We start from the raw sequence: 24,409 nt of genomic DNA on the forward strand, positions 1-24,409 counted from the left end.
AATAATGATTTTGAAATGTAAAATTTTTGTAAACAAATTGTATGATTTTGAATTATAAGAAATTTGTTTAATTAAATGAAAATTTTTTTTTCCAAATGTATTTTGAAATGCTGACATATTGGTGGTTGATTTTCGTATATTTTTTGTTAGAAATTATGCTTGCTCAGCAACTTACTTTGCAATGACTACCAAATTAACACAAAATTCTTCAATAACATCCGTTGTCAAGTATATACATACATAAAACAACAATAGCAAATGTTGACCACGCAACTTTGTCAACCTTGCAAAAATTCGTTGTTGCAAACTAAACTTTATGCACATCCGTTGTCTAAAAATTAACAAACGTGGTAAGCTCACTATTTACAACGCATTTTGAGCTTACCACGTTTGTTGACATTTAGACAACGGATGTGCATAAAATTGCGTGGTCAACATTAAGTATTCGAATTTGGTTGTACTTTGAAAAGAAACATATAATAATTAAATTTGTTATATTGTCTAGAGAGTCCTAAGGTATAATACCACACTCTTTAAAATTTGGAAAAATTACATTTAACTCAATTGATTTAACTTTTTTAAACAAAGTCCATAAAATTGCCTCACAAAAGTATTCGAATTTTTCCTGTATTTCATATATGACCATATTATACGAAACACAAAAATTATAATCGAGTGGTTTCTTGCTTAAAATTGTATTAAGGGGTTACTATCAACCGAAATTATATATTTTGGGTCCATTTGTTCCACAATTTTGGAGCATTTGTACCATCTTTTCATGTAATATCATTAAAATGGCGATTTTTGACCATATTTGCAATTTTTTTCCTTTTTTTGCAGAAATAAAACCAAACTTTAATATTGGAATTTAATAGACCCCTTGGGGTATCTAAAAATAATAATTTTTGTTATAAGGATCTGTACTTAAAAGTTCCAAGATGTATTTTTGGTATCGTTCTTCTGTTTCTAATTGAATTGTATGGATCTTAAGTCCCTTTTCGTACCACTAGAGTCGATATTTTCCGACAAAGTTGGCTAGTATACATTCATACTAGCACTAATATATTTAAAATTTTCAATACATTATATCGGTATACAATTCCAAAACATGCCTTTACAAAACGTCATCCTATACAGTAGATTTCAGTTTTTACTATTCGTAACTTTCACGCTTATGTTGCCCATTACAATAACACTGTAAGTCCAAAATTTTGGGTTTATTTTAATCATAGTAATCAATATTTAAACAGGTATCGATATTTTTTAGTTAGACCATAATTATACAGTGGCATGCAGGTGCATAAAAACAATGATACTACCATATTGAATGGTGTTTCTTCGAGGCATGTTTTTATGTTGTACACTTCCACAATACATTGAAAACTTAAAATATATAAAAGCTGATATCTAAAAGAATATATACAAGAAAACTTTCCCGAAAATTTTTGACCCTAGTATTATGAAAATGGACTTAAGTTCCAATATATTGAATTAGCTACAGAATAATGATATCAATAATATATCTTGGATCGTTCAAATACAGATTATTGTAACAAAAAATACTATTTTTAGATACTCCAAGGGTTCTATTAAATCCCAATATCAAATTTTGGTTTTATCTCTGGAAAAAAGAGAAAATACTGCAAATATTGCAAAAAAATCGCCATTTTAATGATATTACATAAAAAGAGGGTACAAATCCCCAAAAATTTTAGACCAAATGGGCCAAAAATATAGCATTTCGGTTGATAGTAACCCTTGACTTGCCTCCGAAGTCAAAATAAAGCTTTAAAACTCTAATATATAACATTTTAACATGGTGATGTACATTCGAATCAAGTATTTGCCACACTTGCTTACATTAAATCAGTTAAATAAGTACTTACATCGATCGCTTGCTTATAAAGTTTAAAGTAAGCAGTTCTTTTTTTAAGAAAATAGCCGACAAGTTCTCACATTTTACTACAATACTGGTTTGGAGAAAAATAGCTTCCAATGTTTAATGACATTATAGACATATTTTTTAAATAACTGAAACATATCAGGGGATTTGGAAAATTAAATCAGATTAAATCAGAGATAGTAGATGCTCAGTTTATATGTTTCTTATCTTTCACCATTATAGTGTGATGGGTATTATGCTTAACACCCAAGAATATTGGACCTACACCTGAAAGTATACCAATCGGTTCAGAATCACTTTCTGAGTCGATTAAGCTATGCCCATCTGTGTGCACATGTAAATCTTCTGCGCACAATTTTCAAGATTGATGATAGGCACATGCTTTTCTTTTGCCCCATGGAAGAAGTCTATTGGAAATGGTCGAATTCGGTTTATTATTTCGTCTAGCCCCCATTCAAGTGTATCCCGAAAATAGGGCTTTTTGAGCTTATAATTATGTTAAATGTTGTAGAATATATACAAAAATGGTTTTATATAAGTTTAAATAATACTGACGATTTTGGTAATGATCGGGCCTCATTTGACCCTAGTCCCCATACAAGTCATGGCTAGTCTCCTTCTTAGTAATGCTGACGGTATGTGCTAATCATTGAAAAGTAAGTTATTGGGTAAGTGCAAAACATTATCATGTTTTTGCTGGGAAATGGTGAAGTGAAGCTTTTGAACTCATTCGTTATCAATGTCAGTTTTTGCTGCAGTTTTTATGAAATGTTTTCCTGTGGTACATTTTAAGGAGTTTGTTACGTTTTTAGTGAACTCAGAAACTTTTTAAAGAAGCTTTTTATGTGAATAAGTTAAGGTTAACCCCTTATCTTCTTTAGTAAAAAAAATTAAATTTTTTAAAATAAAACTCAAATATATTTGTCTCAAATATAACCAAAAACAATATCTCGAAAACCTTTTCGGGTTTCGAATTTGGGTTATGATTTCTTTAAAACTTGATGAAAGGAAAAATTATAATTCGGACATTTTATAAAACCAGCTTTGAGATCTTTACCTCTTTTTATATAAGAAATATCACCATTAAAATTTCAAATTCTTAAAAATTAAAAATATTTATTTTTAATTTTTGTAATATTTCACCTAAAATTGTTTAACAAAAGCTACAAAATACAGCATGTAGCTGTGACATCGTACAATTTATTAATTATTTTCTTTCTTCTTTGTGAAATATTTTAATTTATTATAAAGGTTTTGTCTACCATGAAAATTGAGCAAATATTGAACTCTTTTTCTATAAATTTTCTACATTTTTTTTTCCATTCACAACGATAAGTTTTGTACAAATCATGCGTCTGTTTGAAAAATACATAAATATGTTGTGCATGTTGTGGTTTAAACTTTTTGCTGGCAACAAAATATCATTAATTATGTTCTTTTTTTAATATAATTTTTGTAGTATTTATATTTGCTTTTTTATTTATTATTATTGTTATTGTTTTGGTTTATAATGTGCGGTTTATTATTAAGTATCGTTGTTTGTTTTGGCAAAAAGAACGAACACACATGCGAAAAGAAAATTATTAAACAAAAAATTAAAATGCAAATAGAAGTCCTCACTGTTCTATTTTGTTTTTAATTTAAAGCATTTTTTTACAATTAATAAATAATATGACGTCAATTGCAAAATAATTGTTATAAAACAATTGCTGTAAATTATTTGCCTAAATTTATAATTTTATTATTTCATTTTGAGTGTTTTTTTTTTTTTTGAAAATTTATCTTAAAATATGAACGTTTTAATTAGTATATAAAAATAGTAAAAAATTATGTATTTAGTAGTTAACCTAAAATTTGGGTTATTTAAATAGAATCTCATAATGAAATTATGACGTCAAGTTGGTTATTTACATAGCTATGTATTTTGAAAGGAGAATGTATGTTACATATGAACCGCAGAAAATCTCTGGTGGGAATCGAAACCACGACCTTCGATCTGATAGACTAGAACACTATCAGCTAACCCATCAGAGACAACCATACCAAAAATATGTCCGATATGGTCTGAACTAGTTCTAGGTAATCTTTGCATATAATCTTGAACAGTAATACAGCCAATTTTAGAATCAATTTATTCATCAATGATCTTTGTTGAAAAGTTTAACTTTAAGAATAAATAAAACCTTTAAGGTCCAGTTCTATAACTAGTTCTTTTGATGCAAAATTGTAAAGTTTCGAACTATTTCCAATACTTGCTTTATATAGCAGGTACAGGTTCTAGTTTGGTGTAAAAAAATAGTTCCAAAAAAACGTTGAAGACTTTGCAAACGCTATTTTGAAGAATTCTGTTCCGGTCTTAACTAGTTCTAGGTTTAATAATCTTTGCATTTAATCTTGTACAGTAATACAACCAATTTTAGAATAATTTCATTCATCAGTAATTTTTTGTTGAAAAGGTAAACTTTTGAAAAAGCTTTAGGAAATTTTAATAGAATAAATGAAACATTTTATAACTAGTTCTTTCAATATTGATGTAAAAGAGCAGCTACTGGTTCTAGTTTGGTGTAAAAAACTGGTTCCAAAAAAGCTTTGAAGACCTTGCAAACGCTATTTTGAACAATTCCGTTCCGGTCTGAACTAGTTCAAGGTTTAATAATCTTTGCATATAATCTTGAACTGTAATACAACCAATTTTTAGAATCAATTCTTTCATCAATAATTTTTGTTGAAAAAAGCTTTACGAAAGTTTAAAAGAATAAATGAGGTCTAGTTCTATAACTAGTTCTTTCAATATTGATGTAAAATTGCAAAGTTTCGAACTGTTTACAATAATTTGATTCATAGAGCAGGTTTGGTGTAAAAAATTGGTTCCAAAAAAGCTTTGAGGGCTTTTTAAACGTTATTTTGAACAATTCCGTAACCAGTTTTGGAATCAATTCTATCTTTAATTATTATTATTTTTTTTTTTTTGAAAATTCTTACTCTTAAACAAGTTATTAGGAGAGTTTAACGAGTAAATCGCAATTGTCTTACAATCCAATCATTATCGGAAATCCAATAGAATCAGTTCAATGTTCGATTTAATATATGAAATTCATTATCAAGCAAAGATTTTATGAAATCAATGAATTTTTCTCGTTTTCAAACTCAATTCCGACAACTATGGGATTCTCCGACAACCATGAATATAACATCTTAGGACCAGTTCTATAACTAGTACTTTCAAGTTGCACAGTTTCGAATTGTTTCCAAGTATTTTCTTGGGCAATTATTACTGTAAAAAGGCAAACCTTTTAAAAACCAGTTCTAGAACTAGTTCTTTCATCAACAAGTTTGGAAAATATTTTCAAGAAATTGTTTCTTTGGTATAATTTTAGTTTTCGATGTAACTTGGAGAATCTCAAGCTTATTCCTGAACTTTAAGAACATGTTCTAAATTACTTCCTAATAATTATTTCAAAAGCTCCTAAGTTACATTTACACTATGTGAGATAGGGCATTAAACAGCTTTCGTGATGGAGTAAAATTAATTGTTTTTATAAACTCGAATTCACTTTTCATAACTTTGCTTAAGAAATGAGATTTTGATACGAAAGCTCATTCTATCTCGGATAATGAATATTGGATTAACTAATATATGTAATTATAATACAAGATTTGCAATTAACCGACGGTAAACAATTAAAATTTATTTTTATTTGCTTGAAAATTTTAAGATTCTTAATTATCTGCCAGAAATAATAAACTTAAGTTCTACCAAATATTAATTTCAAAAGATTTTACTTTCTTCATTAAACGTATTAAGCAAATAAATTTGTTTTGAAACAATTTTTATTTTTTTTTTTTTTTTTGATAATTTCTAAAAATTTTGGCTCACCTTGCGTTTTATTTTAAATACGCTTATCGAGGTTAAAGTTTAATCCACTTTATATGAGACTTCTCAAAAGATTTATTTTACACTTTAAGAATTAAGCAGACAAATGCTTAGCACACATTTATACTGTTTAATTAATGGTTTAATATAATTTATTACTTTTTTTAGCTGTTGCGGTTGTTCTTTATCTATTAATTGTTTTGCTCAAGAAAATTGATTTCTTCGAATTTTGTCACTAGCCGACGGTCACGCACTTTAGCATTAAATCATTTAATAAACTGGGGCGGCGGGTGTTTGAATAATTTGAAATTGTGTGCTATTTTAAAGATACAAAGTCAAATGTTAAAAATAGCTTTGTTAGGGACAAGTGTTTAATTTAAGTTATTAATAATTATTTCTTTTTTTTTTTCAAACAAATTGTTGAAAAGCTTTTTGTGTGTTTTTATAAAAAGCTTTGAATTTATAGTATTTATAGGGATTATTTTAGATTTATTATGATTTTTATTCTATAATACGTTTATATCTGATTTGATTTTGTTTTGATTTCATTTTTTTACAACAATTTTTTTAACACTTTCACTTTTTTTGTTTTATTAAGCTTTGTTTCGTTATTTTTTTTTTTATTATTATTTTATTTTTATTGTAGTTGTTTGATGTTTTATTTTTTGTTTTGATACAAAATCCGCGACGGCTTAAGTGTTTTAATAATTTAATCCAGCGGGTAATTAGACTGGGCTAAAATGTGTATACAACAAACAATCTAGTCGTAGTAGTAGCAGTAGTAGATTTAGTTGGTGAGACAACAAAAACGACTCTAAGGGATTTATTTGAATTTTTTATTTATATTTTGTTTTGGTTTGCAGGGTATTTTTTGTTGGTGTTAAAACCTGGCTGATGGTATATAATCAACTGATGGGGATTGATTTGTAATGAGGTTATACGACCGTATTATTTGGTTGTCTACTGATGCTGCTGCCTGCTGGCTGACACAACGTACGTACACAAATCGACAAAAAAAGTGAACGTTAACACTAGGCGAGTATTCGTAAACGAATGACAATGCAGCAACGGAAAACGGAAACGCGTCTGTAAAATCTATTTAAGTTGTAGTATCTATCTATCCACATACTCGCACAGCATATAGTGGTGATTGCTATAGACGCATATTCATATACCCCGAAAATCAGGGCGGTTATGGGTTTTTACCACCCCTTTTTCTGTTCTCTAACACTCACACACAATTACGCTCGTTCTGTCTTTAAAACTGCTCTCAAAATGTGGACGAGTTTACTCGTTTTAAAGTTTACTTTTGCAACAGGACTTGTACGAACAAACGATTTGGTAGCAAGAACCAAAACAAACCCCGTTATTCCATATACAAATAGTACGTTGCTTTACCGTTAATACGTTTGTTGATAAAAACGCAACAACGTCAGTCCGTTTGGTGGCGATTATATTTTAGGCAGCGAGTTTAACGTTCAGACGTACGCGCATTAATCGAAACGACTGAATTGAGCATTTGGTTTTTCCCTACGAGATACCGGAAAAAAGCACTACTGAATAGAACAAGGCACAAGCAGCAACAACAACGATAATAACAGCACATTTACTCTATATTCATATTCTCTTATCTCTAGGCGATAAGAATCAAAACAATTTGAACGAACACTCACACGCACACACTCTCAAACAATTCATTCAAGTTGTTGCTAGAGATATTTTTGTTCGATTTGTTTTCTATACAAATTTTCTGATAAGATTTAACAAAAACAACAAGAATACACAAAATACCTAAAACAATGATAAACCGTGTTCTAGCGGAATCAACAACGAGTAGTAACGAGAAGTAACGAGTAACGGTTTATATTATCATGAGTGTGAAAGGGACTTAACGTAAGTGTTAAACAAGGAAAGAGTGCTTATGGGAAAAACAACAACCCTCAACGACATGTTTGTTTTTCGAATTCTGCTAGAGAATAAGTGTGAGTGTGTTCAACTGAACTCAAATCATGCCAATGCAAACAAAAGAGACAACACTTCTTTCCCATAACACCTTCTCTTTTATTCTAATTTTACATAACACTCACAGCAAAAAGTACTTCCCCATTTGTGTTACCTTTGTTGTTGTTTTTCTACACTTTTGGAGCCTTTATGTTTGTATGTAAGAGCGTATGTGTGTTTTTAAGTAAAAACTCAGCCATTCTTGTTTAAAAAACGTTATAAAACAGTTGTACGCTTCAACAAATAATTCGAGTGAATATACAAACAGTTCGCTACAATGGAAACTTTACGTACTTTGTATTTTGAATTTTCTTTAAATTTTTCTTTTACTTTAAATTAATCAATATTCTTCTTGTTCGTTGTTAAGTTAAAACGAAATAAATGTAAATGTTATTTTATACTCTTCCTCTTTAAGAATTTGACAGATTTCTAAATTATTTTCTTGTGTGTGTCTACTTTTTTTTTGCTGTTGGTTCTTTCTTAAAAAGTCAGTTCTTTTTAACATTTTATCAACAACAACGAGAACTGTTCAAAATTGGGAAGCTTAAATTTGGGGGAGCACACTGTTTCCTTTTGTAAACACAAATACACTCTATAGATTGTAATGATTTATTACATTTTTATTTAGCGAAATTGTTTTTTTTATAATTAGATTTCAAAATATAGAATATTTTAAAAACATGCCAGAACACAACTTGCTGTAGCTCTAAATAACCAAACACTCAATCCACTTAGTAATACGAAATAGCCAATTTTATGGTTTTGACATTAAAGTTTAGTTACCAGAACTATGCTTTCTGTTCGGTTACCACAACCAATCCATTTAAGTTCATTCATTATCAAAAAAGGCTTAATTTTGCGAAGCCGGTATTCGAAATACCCCAGAGTTTAAAACCCCTGCGCTCAGCCGAAGCCCAGCTATCCTGGACACTTTTTAAAAGGAATCCAAAACGTACACCAAGTTTAGAAGCTATTCTTTTCAGGATAATAGTTTCTCTTTCTTAAATTCTAAACATATTTTCCAATACATTTCTATTTCAAAAGTTTTACCATGTCCATGTCACACTTTTGAAATTGACATAACTTCCATGGGCCCTATGACACTTTTTGGTGTGTCATAACGTCCATGGATATTATGACACGGCACCGACGCCAACAACCGGATAGCAATTACGGCGCTATTAGCTGATCAAATTGGTGGCATATTATGAAGCTTACGACACACCAAAAAGTGTTATAGTGTCCATGGATGTTATGGCATTTTTAAAAGTGTAACAATCTTCATGACCGAAGCCACATAAAGTCCAAGAATTACAAATAGTTCTTTAATCAAGAAAATACTTAATTTAGCAAAGCCGGTATTCGAAATACTCCGTAGTTTACAAAGGAATCCAAATCCGGTCTGTATCCGATATTATGACACGGCACCGACGCCAAAAACCGGATAGCAATTACGGCGCTATTAGTTGATCAAATTGGTGGCATATTACAAAGGTTACGGCACCCCAAAAAGTTTTATAGTGTCCATGTACGTTATGGCATTTTTAAAAGTGTAACAATCTTCATGACCAAAGTCACATAAAGTCCATGAATTACAAATAGTTCTTTAATCGAGAAAATACTTAATTTAGCGAAGCCGGTATTCGAAATACCCCATAGTTTACAAAGGAATCCAAATTCGGACTCTATCCGAGATCAGATTGTCACTTTTGTTAAATCCTAATCAAATATTCCAATATATGTATTTCGGTTTTAAAAGTGTGACAATGTCCATTGACATTATGACTCTTTTGAAAGTGTTATAACGTCCAATACCTTATATTGAGTTCTTATAAAATTATTTGGAGTGGGCCCCCCTTATATGAGATCAATGATAGTATTACTTGCGATTCCCCATAGTTGAATTTCATACATCCAAATTGGTTTCACAACTGTCTTATACTGTGTGACTTTGCGGTCAAGGTTTAGCTTCGATTGAAGGTTAATTAGATAGTGAAGATATATAGAGCCTCTTAGAATCGATATGGTGACGGCAAGTTCGAGGTATAGCCAACTGAATGTTAAGTTATGTGATATGATCAGACTGGAAAATATTCACAATAATTAAAGCCACTAGGGCATAGTGTGCTCTTCTTGGTGTAAACGTAATGGGTTTGCTTTTTAGCTCTTTTATCTTTTTTCACCAATAATTGAGATAATTGTCAGGTTTCTCGACACAATGATCGAGTTCAAATAAGAAGGAAAGCTGTGTCATCTGCAAATGTGGAAATTGTCAAGTTGTCGCTCATATGCAAATCAGATGTGTAACTTAAGAAAAGTGTTGGTCCTAAAACATTCCCTGTGTTTCACCAGCATTGATTGCATAGTCTTTCGTCACATAAACACCACACTTTATTCTAAATACACAAGACTCTAGTAAAGAATGTGTCAAAAGCTTGAACAACATCTAGAAGACTGCCGAACATTACTTTTTTGATTCGGAGGGTTTTCCAACCTCTCAAGTTAAACGTTTTACTTGCTCAAGGAAATCGGGATAATATGTTGTCTATTAAAGAACTTATGTATGTATTTCGGAATGCTTTCTCAAATATTTTGAATAAACAAGGAAGCAGTCTAATTGGTCTTTATGAAAATGGTATTGTCAAATCCTTTCTTGGCTTCGGTATCATAATTATTTGGGAAATTTTCCAGGAGCCATCAGTTTCCAGAAGTTCGTATGTTTTGTATTGGTTAAATTTTAAATGTAAGAACGATTTCTGCGATCCTCTTCCGTCCACCCGAGGGCATGTTACCTTCATCATAGAACCCATCTTGGTGTGATTGCAATCCCTGCTACCAGTACCTCTAGCTTGCAGGCACTATAAACTAGTGATGATCAAATGTATCCTCGGCCTTTCCTTGGAATGATTTGACTTGGGGTCGAACAGAGAACAACATAATCTAGTAACACGGATAGCCCGCAGGACAGAGGTTCGGACTTCTTTGTCTTGTCCTAGTTGTTGGAGAGATCATTTGGGGTGGACTTGCTGGCTGTAGTTTAAACCCAAATTCGAGGGAAGAATGTCGGTTAAAAGACTGATGCACGGTGAAATCTACAATTCGGGATAAGTTCGATGCTGTTGCCGAATTCAACGGATACCCCACAGAGGAGTGACTATAGAACTAAGCGTTGAAAATAAGTTGGTGTTAAGTGTGTATGATACAGAATGAATGTAGAGTGTTCGGATCTTAACCGTCCGTGTACCTAGAGTGGGTGTATCGGATGTTGTTCTCTATAGTTGTATGGAATGAATCAGAAGTTTGCTGGTTTGACTGTGATGGATGAAAGGTTTATTATACAATTGATAACATTGAATTTTCCTTCCTTGTCCAGCTATGTTCGGAAAACACAATTTTCATATCAGATTTAGCACAGTGTGTTCTCTGTGAGTAAGAACAAAGTCCTCGGCATATTTTATGGATTCGTGTTGCGGTTTACCGAATACGTCTCTAGGTGCTGTTACCGACTCAACAGAGGTCCATCTGCGTGGTTGTAAACGGAAGTGGTGTTTTTTCATCTCGGAAGTTAAGCAACGGGGCAATAATGGTCAGAGATTAGATAGCTCGAGTACTTGAATAAAGTGCTTGTACATGGACCGGCAGAACTAAGTACAAAAATTGGCACCTGCGTGTAAGATACACAAAGGGGCGGTGGTGAGTCGTCAAAGAAGCTCACCCTATGGGTGAAAAAGACCACCGTGAAATAAGGCCAGGTGTTCACGTAAAACATTTCGAAATTCATCCTCTTCTATATGAAGGTTTCTTTTTAGTTTCTTAGTTGCAAATCAGAACTGTAGATTATATTATATATAATATTTTGACTTTTATTGCAGATTAGTACTGCTAGATCTTCGGGAATAGATTCGGCATAATGTGTTCTTACTAAAAAGATACTAATATTTAGTACATATAATGTGAAAAAGCTGTAAGTAAAGTAATTTTCATAACCTTTGTTCGAAATTGTTCATCTTAAAAAAATATAATTAATTCTTTTAAAATTGTATGCCTTTTCAAAAATACTAGTTTAACGTCTATATAGACTTCATCGTGAGTGAAAGTTTTTTATGCGATTTTTCTTCCTGTGTATGTACTAAATAGAACTGTGTTGTGTTTTACTCGTATAGGAAATGGTGTTGCCACAAAATATTTTATTTCTTAGTTTTCCATCTTTAGTTTTTTCCTATTTGTCTTATTTTCGTTTTGTAAACTGTATTCTGTTGTATTTCAAATGAATGAATGGCTTTAATCTCTTTTTGGCATTTTGGTTGTTAGTTTTACTGGGTGTCAAGGGCGTTTTGTTATCCCATTATTATCATTATTATTTTGTGTTGTCTACTGTTCCATTGTGTTGTGTGCCTTTTTTCTTTGTTGTTTTTTGTAGTTTCTATTGTTTTTGCTTTTAATATTGTTTGTTTTTGTAATATATTTAATATACTACTCCTTTTTTATTTAAAAACAAAATCATTGTTAAAAACATCACAGTGATGTTTTGTTTTTTTGTATTATCATCATGTCAGTGGATGTGTGTGTGTGTATGGATACCATTCACATAGATATAAAAGCATTCGCATCATCATCATCCTTTTTCTAGAGAGGCGTTTGTTCTTCATTTATCTGTCATACAAAACAAGAATGAATTGTGCACATTTTACCTCCATACCTCCCTCCTCTTTGCTTTTGGTGCTTTTAACGTTTGAAGGGTTTCCCCTCCCATTATGCTGCCATTTTTGTGATTTTGCCAATAAAATAAATATTTTTTATTTTATTTAAGAAACATACTCAAATGTGCTTTTGTGTGTGAGTCTGTAGTATTTTAACTTTCATTCTTCCTTTATCAAAATTATTATATTTGTGAAAGGGAAAAAATACATAAAAATTATTAAAATTCACAACATCACTCGTTCGAGTTCATAATTTTGTTATATCTATTTTGTATTGTTGTTTTTTGTAGTATAATGCGTGATTTTATGTTTATTTTTCTTGTATTTCATTCAGTCAGGTTTCATTTTGTTTTCATAATTTTTTTATTGTTGTTCTAATGTTTTGAAGAGTTGTCCATGAATGTAAGTAGCTTTACCTAAAATGTAATTTAATATGATGTAATGTATTTTGGGTGCTTTATGAGTAGGTATGTATGTATATGTTTTTCGTTTAACTTATTTTATACACCTAGCAAAAATTTCAATTATAGGTATTAGGATCCATAATGAAATCTTTTTGGGAAGCCAGAAAGGTACATAAATACGGCTCTACTACTGTTATCTCTAAAATATCGTTACAGAATTAACGTTATTTTAAATAATTACCGAAAGATCTTAATAATTATTCAAAGAGATTTTCGCAAAATTTTCCATAAGTAAGTGAATCCGTCATTTCCATTAGGTACAATCTTTATTAATCTAATTTTGTTATTGTCATATTTAAATTAATAAATTAATCGATGATCAAAATTATTGTTATAACGTTCACGTAAATATTCCGTTTGTAATTTTCACAATATAATTGCCCGACCATATAAGTTACATACATATGTACATATACATATTCCTGATCCTTTCAGATAGAAGAGTCGATTAAGCTATGGTTGTCTATACATTTGATGAACTAAATTTACTAAAGATAACAGATATCTTCGAACTACAAATCTTGTACAATTCTATCAAAAGGTGTAATCCAAGGCTCTGGAAACGTTGCTAGATATTCCATCCATTGAAACATATTTAAGATATGAAGAATAGGGGACAAAGGTTCTATATTGAAGACCACAGTTTACCAATATTAGAAATATGTTAAGCCCCACAGAGCCCCACAGGGCTTAACATATTTACCGACAGTCTGAAGGAAATTAGGGCAATATTAGGATGAATTAAAAATATGAGTGAGAGAATCCCATAAGGCCTCTTCGAATAATGAAACGGTGTGTGGAACCACAAACATTCTATGGGGACGACTCTAATGACTCAAAATGAGTAAGGACACATAGGATTACGGGCACAGCTATACAAAATTGGACGCGCAGATTCAGACGAATGTAGATCATGTGGAGAGGACAGTGAAACTCTGGAGCACTTACTTTGCCACTGTCAGGCATTCGTCGAAGTTAGATCCAAATATCTTGGGATTGATACTATTCCGGATATAACATTCCACAGGAACACTGATTGGAAAATCAGTACAACAGGCCCGATAGTGTCCTAAGTGCATTTCTTCGAAATTATTATGATTACATTTTCAAGCTTTACCAATTACTTGCAACTGCGAATTTTGCCCTTATAATAACAAGTTAAAGTAATTAGTAAAACCTAAATTACAATTAAAAGTAATTGTAAACTTCAATTACAAGTAAGTGTAATTGGCAAAACTTCAATTATAATTACAAGTAATTGCCACTTTAAATTAAATATAATACGGAAAGTTTAGCAAAACGATTTTTATACCCTACACCACTTTAGTGGTGAGGGTATATTGGGTTTGTGCTGATGTTTGTAACGTACAATAATATTGGTCCTATACCCACCTTAAAGTATATCAATCGGCTTATAATCATTTTCTGAGTCGATTTTGCTATGTCCGTCCGTCCATGTAAACCTTGTAATCAAACTACAGGTCGCAATTTTGAAGATAATTCAATGATATTCTTTTATTATCCCAGGGACGAAGCCTATTGAAAATGGTTAAGATCGGTCTATTATTTCACCTAGCCCCCATACAACTGATGCCCCAAATAGGGCTTGTAAACTTTGTAATCAAACTACAGGTCGCAATTTTGAAGATAATTCCGTTATTTCACCTAGCCCCCATACAACTGAACCCCCGAATAGGGCTTGTAAACATTGTAATCAAGCTACAGGTCTCAATTTTAAAGATAATTCAATGAAGTTTGGCGCATGATCTTCTATGGTACCGGAGACGAAGCCTATTGAAAATAGTTAACATCGCTCCGTTATTTCACTTAGCCCCCATACAATTGAACCCGCCGAATAGGGCTTTTAAGTTCATAATTATGTTTAATATACTCGTATCTCGACAAAAAGCTGCAAAATCAAGTTCTATACTAGCCTTGATGACCTTCATGAAATTTGTAATTCTAGGGGCTCATTTGGCCCTAGCCCCTATACAAAGCCTTCTTCAAAATTTCACTTAAATGTCCACAATTTTGTTCAACAATAAATGGCTTAAGTATAATTCAAGGCAAGGTACAATTCAACTTAAATGCTTTATTATGAAAACTAAATCACATTTTATTTTTTTACAGGTGTAGGGTATTATATGGTCGGCCTTGCCCGACTATAATTTCTTACTTGTTATATAATAAATTTGTATTGCTTCACTAGCACAATTTGAAGTTATTAAGAAGTTTTTTATTTCTTTTAAAACAAAAGGGGTAAGACGCCATATATGTATGTACGATCACAGTTTAGTTATTGAAATAAGGTTTTCAAGTTTATAACATTTAACATTTTTTAAAGAAGTTAAAATTAACATTTAATAAAAAAAACTATTTCATTGTGCCACATAATTACTAAAAATAATCTCCATATATTTAAATCGGAATGAATCAATACTTGATAACGGAAACGTAGGAAAGGAAAATGATAAATTTGTTAAATAAAACAATTTCATTAAATGATTAAATTAATGTTCAGTATGTAGTTATTTAGGAAACAGAATTTATCATATAACAACTACAAATAGTTAATATTTTATTATATGTATGTTTTCTTCGTTAGATGTATAAATACATATGTATGTATGTATTTTAGTAAAACTAAAAATTGCATTAAAATATAGTTAATCACAAAAAAAAGTATACAAAAATTCTAAATTTAAAAAAAAAAAAAAATATTATTTTGCAAGCAGTGCAATATACTGTGGATGTGGCCAGTATATTGCACTCTACTTAAAAATTTGGATAATTGTATATATTTCCTATAATTTGAATAGGTTTTCCTAATCCTGAGATCCCCAAAGTATATAATAATGTATAAATCATATCTTTACTACAATCGAGATCGTTTTACGGATCGGATTCTATTTGTTCTAGATACAAATTCAGACATAAAACCATCTAAAGCAAACAATTACGATTGGCCCCAACCGTTCAAAAGAAATAATGACCATGATGTGTGAATTGTTTCTCAACTCGGACCTGAATTACAAATGAACGTGAAAATTGCAAAGTAAAAACTTATAATCAGTGCTGCCAGATAATTTTGAAAAAATAATAGTTGAAAATTACGCAGATGTGTTTATATCTCACAAATTGATAATTTCCAAATTCATGTCAGAGATACAAGGCTTTAATTTTTACAGAATATGTATGAAATGTACATTATTTATTACTAATTTAGGTGACAAATTTCTAAAATGTAATTTAAGTGCGATTGATGAATGTGACTGAGTAGGTGGTAAAGCACACACAAACAAATTCAAACACCAAATCATTAGTAAGGTGAATTTTGTACTCAATATATACAAACACACAACTAATAACGTATGGAAACACATTACGGCCCCAAAATCAATGTCAGTGATAATTCGCAAATGTGCGTATAAACACAATAATTGCATTATTGGCGATAAAATACCGCCAAAATGGCAAAATGAAATTTCGTGTGCGTGAATTGATGTTATACACAGACACAAACACATTACTTGTTATGGCTGTATGTGTGGGTCAGGATGTAATTGTTTGTGTTCGTATATCTAGTGTATGTTTGTGATAAATAAATCCTTGTAAATACCTGATACCAATTACAAATGACGCTGATGTATGAGCAAACAAAATAGAATAGAAACAGAGGAATAAGGTACAAATACACAAACCAAAAACACACTCACATAAAAGGAATAAATAAATGTAAATGCTAAATTAACCTAAATGGAGTCAAAGGGTTAAATAACTGGGGTGCCATTTATAACTAAAGTACCCACCACCGACTCATTCCACCCATTTGGATACAGCAAACAGTTGTACATTCTTACTCCTTTTAATATACATACATAGGTACATGCATATGTATGTATATGCTTACCTAATGCTCGTTATAACTTGGTTAACATTTATTTTACTGGTTACGTGCGTAAAAACACTGTTACTGCCAAAAATAAAATTTACCCAGAGTGCTCTTAACGGCAACCAAAAGGGGTGTTATTACACCATTTAGTTGCATGTTGAGTGTTTGTTTGGTATTCGTGTATCATCATAAAATTTTAAATTACCAAAATGCTAAAAAAAAAATCATAAAATAAAAAAAAAAAAATAAGAGTAACAAGATCGAAAAAAGGTGGAAGAAAATACAAATTGTAAATCTGACAAATAATGTTATATACGCTTTGAGAGTAGGCAATCTTTTTTATATTTCGCACATTGACTAAATATCTTAAGGTCTTATATAGCTTAAGAAACAAGATGCTTTCTTTATAAGTAAAGGTTCTAAAGATCCCTTGGACATCGCCGTTCTTATTTAGGTTTAATACTTGAGCGATAGTTAGAGTCTTTCAAAATCGAAATGACACTAGGACCATCGGTAGTGGAACTCCACAGAACTGGTCTACTTCCAGTTAACTTTATATGATTCAAAGCGTCGGCAACATTATTGCCATATGTAGTCCCGTGTCCCTTGCCCCATATAATGGTAATGTTTAAATGTGTCGTCATATTATTTAAAGACGTCCGTCATTCGTAAACAAGTGTAGAAGTCTTAAACACATTAATAAGCAGCTTGATTATCAGTATAAATTCTTACTTATGTATATCTCTGATCGATATCCGATAGGTGACTGATTTCAGCTTAAAGGATTTTAGTTTCAAATTCTTTAGTGAAGATGTATTCACACTGAAGCAATTATTTAAAGGAAGGAGGGATTCTTGAGACTTCGTAGAGATATGATATTGGAATTGTCTCAAAAGAGACGGATCCGGAGAGCAATAATCAACGGCATTTTGAGGTCTCGGCAATAATTTTCGCGTGACCCCTAGAACAAGTGTTCCATCTGACAGCAGTGCACATTGCCATTTGTTTAACAACGCAACGTGGAAAATTTTCAAGATGTTGTCTTTATAAGTCATTTTCAAGAATATATTTACATGGTTTTTTTCGGGAATACAGGGTGTTATATTATTATTATTATTATTATTATTATTATTATTATTATTATTATTATTATTATTATTATTATTATTATTATTATTATTATTATTATTATTATTATTATTATTATTATTATTATTATTATTATTATTATTATTATTATTATTATTATTATTATTATTATACCCTACACCACTTTATTGCGGAGGGTATATTGGGTTTGTGCTGATGTTTGTAACGCACAATAATATGTCAGTCCATGTAAACCTTGTAATCAAACTACAGGTCGCAATTTTAAAGATAATTCAATGAAATTTGGTACATGATATTCTATTGTCCCAGGGACGAAGCTTATTGAAAATGGTTTACATCGGTCCATTATTTCACCTAGCCCCCATACAACTGAACCAGCAGAATAGGGCTTTTAAGTTCATAATTATGTTTAATATACTCATATCTCGGCAAAAAGCTGCAAAAACCAAGTTGTATACAAGACTTGATGACCCTCACGAATTCCATAATAGTAGGTTCTCATATGAACCTAGCCCCTATGAAAAGCCTCCATCAAAATTTCACTTAAATGTCCACAATTTTATTCAACAATAAACGGCTTAAGTATGTATATCTAAGGCAAGGAACAATTCAACTTAAATGCTTTATTATGGCAACTAAATCACATTATATTTTTGTCAAAGGTGTAGGGTATTATATGGTCGGCTTCGCCCGACTTTTTTTCACAAGTAGACTCTATAGCACTTTACATTACGTAAATGTTGATGATATGTACATATTTTAACGATATGCAATTCTCCAAACATATTTCTGAGCACACTTGTGAACCGTACTTCACGGAAGTCTGTTCAAAAGTGTACCGAAAGTTTTCTAAGTTTGTTTTTGATTTTGTATGGGAAAGAGAAGTGAATGATATTCTTATCTCATACAAAGCTTTGATCAATTCTTGAGTTGAATTTATTTCCTATATAGTATATTTTTTGATATTTTCTAATGTTTAGTTTATAATATTTTTCAACAAAGGAAATTTTAAATATTCTGAATTCAATTTAATTTAAAACAAGTCGGAAATTATAGTCGGGCGAGGTCGACCATATAATACCCTACACCTGTTAAAAAATAAAATGTTATTTAGTTTTCATAATAAAGCATTTAAGTTGAATTGTACCTTGCCTCAGATATACTTAAGCCATTTATTGTTGAATACGATTACATAAAATGTATTTATGCTGAGTTGCAAATTGTGGGCATTGAATTCATATTTTGAAGGGGGCTTTGTATAGGGGCTAGGGTCAAATGAGGCCCTATAATTATAATATTCATCAGGGTCATCAAGGCTAGTATAGAACTTGGTTGTGGAGCTTTTTGTCGAGATACGAGTATATTAAACATAATTATGAGCTTAAAAGACCTATTCGGGGGTTTCAGTTGTATGGGGGCTAGGCGAAAAAATGGACTGATGTTAACCATTTTAAATAGGCTTCTCCCTTGTACAATAGAAAATCATGTACCAAACTTCATTGAATTATCTTCAATATTGCGACCTGTAGTTTGATTACAAGGCTTACAAGCACTATTCGGGGGTTCCAGTTGCATGAGGGCTAGGCGAAATAATAGACTGATGTTAACCATTTTCAATAGGCTTCATTCCGGTGCCATAGAAGATCATGTGCTAAATTACATTGAATTATCTCCAAAATTGCGACCTGTAGTTTGATTACAAGGTTTACAAGCCCTATTCGGGTGTTCAGTTGTGTGGGGGCCAGGTGAAATAATGAACCGATCTTAACCATTTTCAATAGGCTTCGTCCCTGGGACAATAGAAGCTCATATACGAATTCATTGAATTATCTTCAAAATTGCGACCTGTAGTTTGATTACAAAGTTTACATGGACGGACACATCTAAATCGACTCAGAAAGTGATTCTAAGCCGATTGGTATACTTTAAGGTGGGTATGCGTTACAAATATCAGCACAAACACAATATACCCTCCCCACGAAAGTGGTGTAGGGTATAAAAAGTGACAAAGCAGAATAAACCCTCCTCGTTCACAGCAATCGGTAGTGAAGGGTATAATAAAGTAATTGGAGACATAATGCCACTTAATTGATTCATACACATGATTATTATTTCAATTTTAAAAAGAAAATCTAAATTGCTTCTGATAACAGAAAGTATTTATTAAGATATTGTAATAATAAATATTTTGCTAAATAAATAATTTAATAGTTTGTTTTGTCAATTTGTTATTTAGTAATTAACCAATGAATGTTTAAATAAAAATTGAAGAACTTTATTAAACCGCCTTTACAAATTAATAACTATCGAAATTTTTACAAAATTGTTGATACTATTTCAACCAATTAAAAAATTTTATTACAGAAAGCGAATAGCTATGTATTTTCTTCAAATTATTCATAACTTGTTAATTAAAATTAACTGAAGAATAAGCTAGTAAGAGTGTCACCTAGATGGTGGGTATTTATGAACTCGGGGGTCTCTCCCCACTAAATGGTGTAGCATAACAGCCATATTATGTTAATTATAAAATACTTATTTAATTAATAAAAAATCACCCTCAAAATTATAATGTCATTCACCATCGAAAATACCCTTAGTACACTTTTTTATTATATCTTAAATTTGTAATACTTTTTCTCATTTATTTATAAATTTAGAATTCTACAACAATAAAAAAAAATTATTTATGTATTTATTTTATGCTGTAATGTTGGAATAGAAAAAAATAATATAATTTAAATTTCACGTTTTTTATAGACTTTCTAAACGTTCAATCCCATCAGCAGTGGGTTAACTTTAATATCCAAAAAAGACACAAGAATATAACAGAAACGGAAAAAGACAAAACAAATGTCAAGTACAATCGATAAACATATCCTTTGATACCCAACTAATGCCAAATACTTAGAAAGTTGCACGTACAAACAATTGAAATAAAAATAAAATATAGAAAATATTTAGATGAAACCAAAAACAACAACAAGATGAGGAGCAGCAACACCGGCAAGAAAATATGGAACATCTAAAGTAGCTGTATATACTGAACACGTTTATACGAGGGTGAACTTAAAAGTATTATTATCTCTCTTGCCTTCAAGAAATTTCGTCTATAGAATATATTGTAGGAGAAAACAGTTTATAGCTCAATGTATACTGATCTTACTTTCGGTTTCTGATATTTTCTAATGATAACGGTGATAACATTGCTTCGAATTGCAAAAGAACTTGGAGATGCTCTCATGGTTGCACCTTTGGTCGATATCTGGATTCTATACTGACAAGTCAATTGACTATTCTATGGACTAGTTTTACACTTACCCAGAAAAACTTTCATTACCACGTAAGGGGTTAAAATTCTAAAACTTAATTATACCATAGCATTTTAAGTCATTATTTTAACACAGTGATGTCATTGGAGGCAAGTGTAGTCGCCTTAAGTCTTCGGGCACGGTGCAGGTGCTTAAGCATCCTAAGGATGTGAACCAAGGACTACCCTCCGCACACCTCACAGCGTCTCTCCTCTGTGTTAAGAGCAGCTGTGGAGTAAATTACCATCTTCGGTCGCCTAGCGACCACGACCTCAATTTGGTAGCGACTGTTCCCGCAGTTAGGGCGGCTACCGAATACCTTCCCCCTTCTTTTCGATGTCGGTCCGGGACAAAATCCAGGATGCGTCTGACTCACATTGAGCGGCATCATGGTCTGCATCTGACTCCAGAGGTGCAGCAGTGTCCTTTTCGTACCTGTGGTAGAGGTAATTTACAAAACCTCAATTTATCTATTACAAACAGGTAATGTTGTCAGTAGCCAAGTCAGGGTTATAACGTTACTTATTTACAGATGATAGTTAAATTATAACGAAAATTTAAAAAAATAGACTTCGTACAATTTCTATTATTTAAGTGTTAGTTATTCCCTTTCTTACAGTTGTCTTAAAAACACTTTTCATCCTGCTCTCGTACACATTCACATTGTAAATGCAAAGTAAGCATTAGACAAATCTATTTGCCCTTCCTTCCCTACAAAAGTATGAATGAATGAACGAATGTGCTCCACTTACAAACCCAAGACATACATTCACACAGATTTTAATACACATACTTTTACTCAAAAATAAACGCACATCCGCCTAAATGATCAGCCAGCCTATTTTTATGAAAGTTTACAGGTTTTTTTATTCTTCAATAATATTTTCATTGCTACTAATATGCATTTGAGTGTGAGTGTGTGTGCTCTTTATATGTATGTTTGTTGAGTTCTAAAGTTCAAAAACACTTCATGTTCATATATGATTATGTGTCTTAAAGAAACAAACATTTTCATATTCACTACACAATTCACATTCTCCATTGCTTACTCATTTCACTTACTTACGTACACACACGGTCACTAATCCATCCATAATCCCCGAACATGACGAAATGAAATACGACGTCTCCAATTTTGTCAGTTTTTGCTGTTTGTAACTGTAAAAACTTTGAATGTAAGATGCGAGTGTTTTGTTTGTGTGCACAGTTTGTTTTTCTATATTTTTAGTTTAAATATTTTTCTTTAAAATGTTTCTGTCGTTTGGTTTCAATTTTGAAAGACTTTTTTTATAACCTTAAGTCATAAGGGATGTACGAGTGTACATGAACATCACTTTTAATACAAGACCCTAAAATGCCAATTTTCAAACAGTATTACTTTGATGCGTCTCGTCCTAATGTTTTCCATTGATTGCTTTCTTTTCAAAAACTCGCGTGGATCATATATTTGACAAGTTTAAATGTAAAATCCTTTTATAGGTCGAACTCGAACATACTTCGAATATTTTTTGCTTTTAATGTGTATAATCACATTATGTTAACATCTGGAAGGAAGTTCGACTATATAGTCAAGAAAAACAAATACTTCTGTATAATTTCCTCGACTAACGGTTAAAATCTTATTCCTCATAAACTTTTTTTATAATATGCATAGTTAACAGGCACGTTTTCTGATATCTGTAATTTTTAGCGGCAAAATTTTTAATAGATTTTCAGACGTATTTAAAATCCATTAAAATATATTAAAGATATGAATTTGTTTGCATATTATTCCTAGATATTTATTCATGAACCCGCCTTAATAAGATTTAATTTAAATAAGATTAAATTTGTTGTATTTGAATTTCAAAATTTCGGGAGTAGTCCTATTAAGGGATCTGGGTCATATAATGGATAGAAATAAAAAAAAAATTCCGACATATGATAGGGGAGAACTCGTGTCTTCCAGATGTCTTTAAAGAAATATTTTTGAGCCAGGCACTCCCATTTCGTTAGCCACAAAGCGATTGGAAGTAGGTTGTATGTAGCAATACATTAATGGGGAATCAGGCGCTCGTGCACGCGGATGTAGTTACCATAAACACAACGAGGAATGAAGTGTCCCTTAGTTTACTCACTTGGAAGGCGATACGAGAACCAGGATGGAAATGAGTGTTCGCGTAGTGATCTCGCGGATGATCTCAAGCTTATTACTACAGAAGATAACTTTACGTTCACCGCAGACCTCCCCCCGGGGGCATGTTACCTTGGCGAGACCTCCGCCTTGGTGTTATTGCAATCCCGGGGTAGATAGGTGCTACCAATACCTGTAGTCTTCCGGGACTATAAATTGGTGTTGACAATTTACTGCCTGGCCTAGTCCTTGCATAAATTGAAAAGAGGTCTAACCAGAGCACCACATAATCTGGTACTACGGGTGGCCAGTTGCCCACAGGACTTGTCCTGGCTGGTCAGTTGGTTGAGGTTCCTTCGGGATCCACGTAGTGGCTGTGGTTTAAACCTAAATCGCAGGAAGGGGGTGCTTGGTTAAAAGACTGATATACGGTGAAATATAAATTTTCAAGATACATTTCTGTTATCGTTCCTAGATGCAAGGAGCGGTACAAATTACAGAGCATGACTGTGGATTAATAAAATGTTGGAATTGAGCTGATAATGCGAAGAATTGGTAAACGAGGATGAACGATGTTTCTGATGTCTACTTTGAATTCTATAAAGAGAATGGAGTGATTGATGGATTTGACGGATGTGTGATAAATGGGTACAGATGTAAGATGAACGATGAATGAGAGTTAGACTACGGTCTATCTAGCCAATGGAGTGCGAAGTCGTCACTGCCCTTTCTTTAATTTTGAAGCGATTTTCCAACATGGTTGAGTGTATGCTCAACTTATCACAGTGGGTGTCTGTGACCACTGAAATAAAGTCTTGTCAATTAATATAATCTGTGTTTTTCGGACTACCAATTACGTCCTCTAGGTGCTGTTGCCGAATCAACAGAGCCTTAGTAGTGTGGTTGGGCGACATTATGTCGGGGTAGATTGAGCTTGCTCATGATACCTGTATTTCCTCAACGTGACTACTTTGGCAAGAGATTAGATAGCTCGAGTACTTGAGCAAAGTGCTTGTACATGGACCGGCATATCCATGTACA

General features: G+C 31.9%; 1 protein-coding gene across 1 annotated transcript in view; it reads right to left on the minus strand.

The window, feature by feature from the left end:
• Positions 1 to 6,296, minus strand: part of LOC119607209 (pituitary homeobox homolog Ptx1) — a 32,638-nt gene extending 26,342 nt beyond the window's left edge. Inside the window, exon 1 of the mRNA XM_037961031.1 lies at positions 5,781 to 6,296. The gene's annotated coding sequence lies outside the window, so the exon portion shown is untranslated. The remainder of the gene's footprint in view (positions 1 to 5,780) is intronic.
• Between the last annotated feature and the right edge of the window lie 18,113 nt (positions 6,297 to 24,409).

This window comes from Lucilia sericata, unplaced genomic scaffold (genome assembly GCF_015586225.1).
Source record: "Lucilia sericata isolate MDLA Ls3-8-SP2 unplaced genomic scaffold, ASM1558622v1 Contig000677F_arrow, whole genome shotgun sequence".
Classification (NCBI taxonomy): domain Eukaryota; kingdom Metazoa; phylum Arthropoda; class Insecta; order Diptera; family Calliphoridae; genus Lucilia; species Lucilia sericata.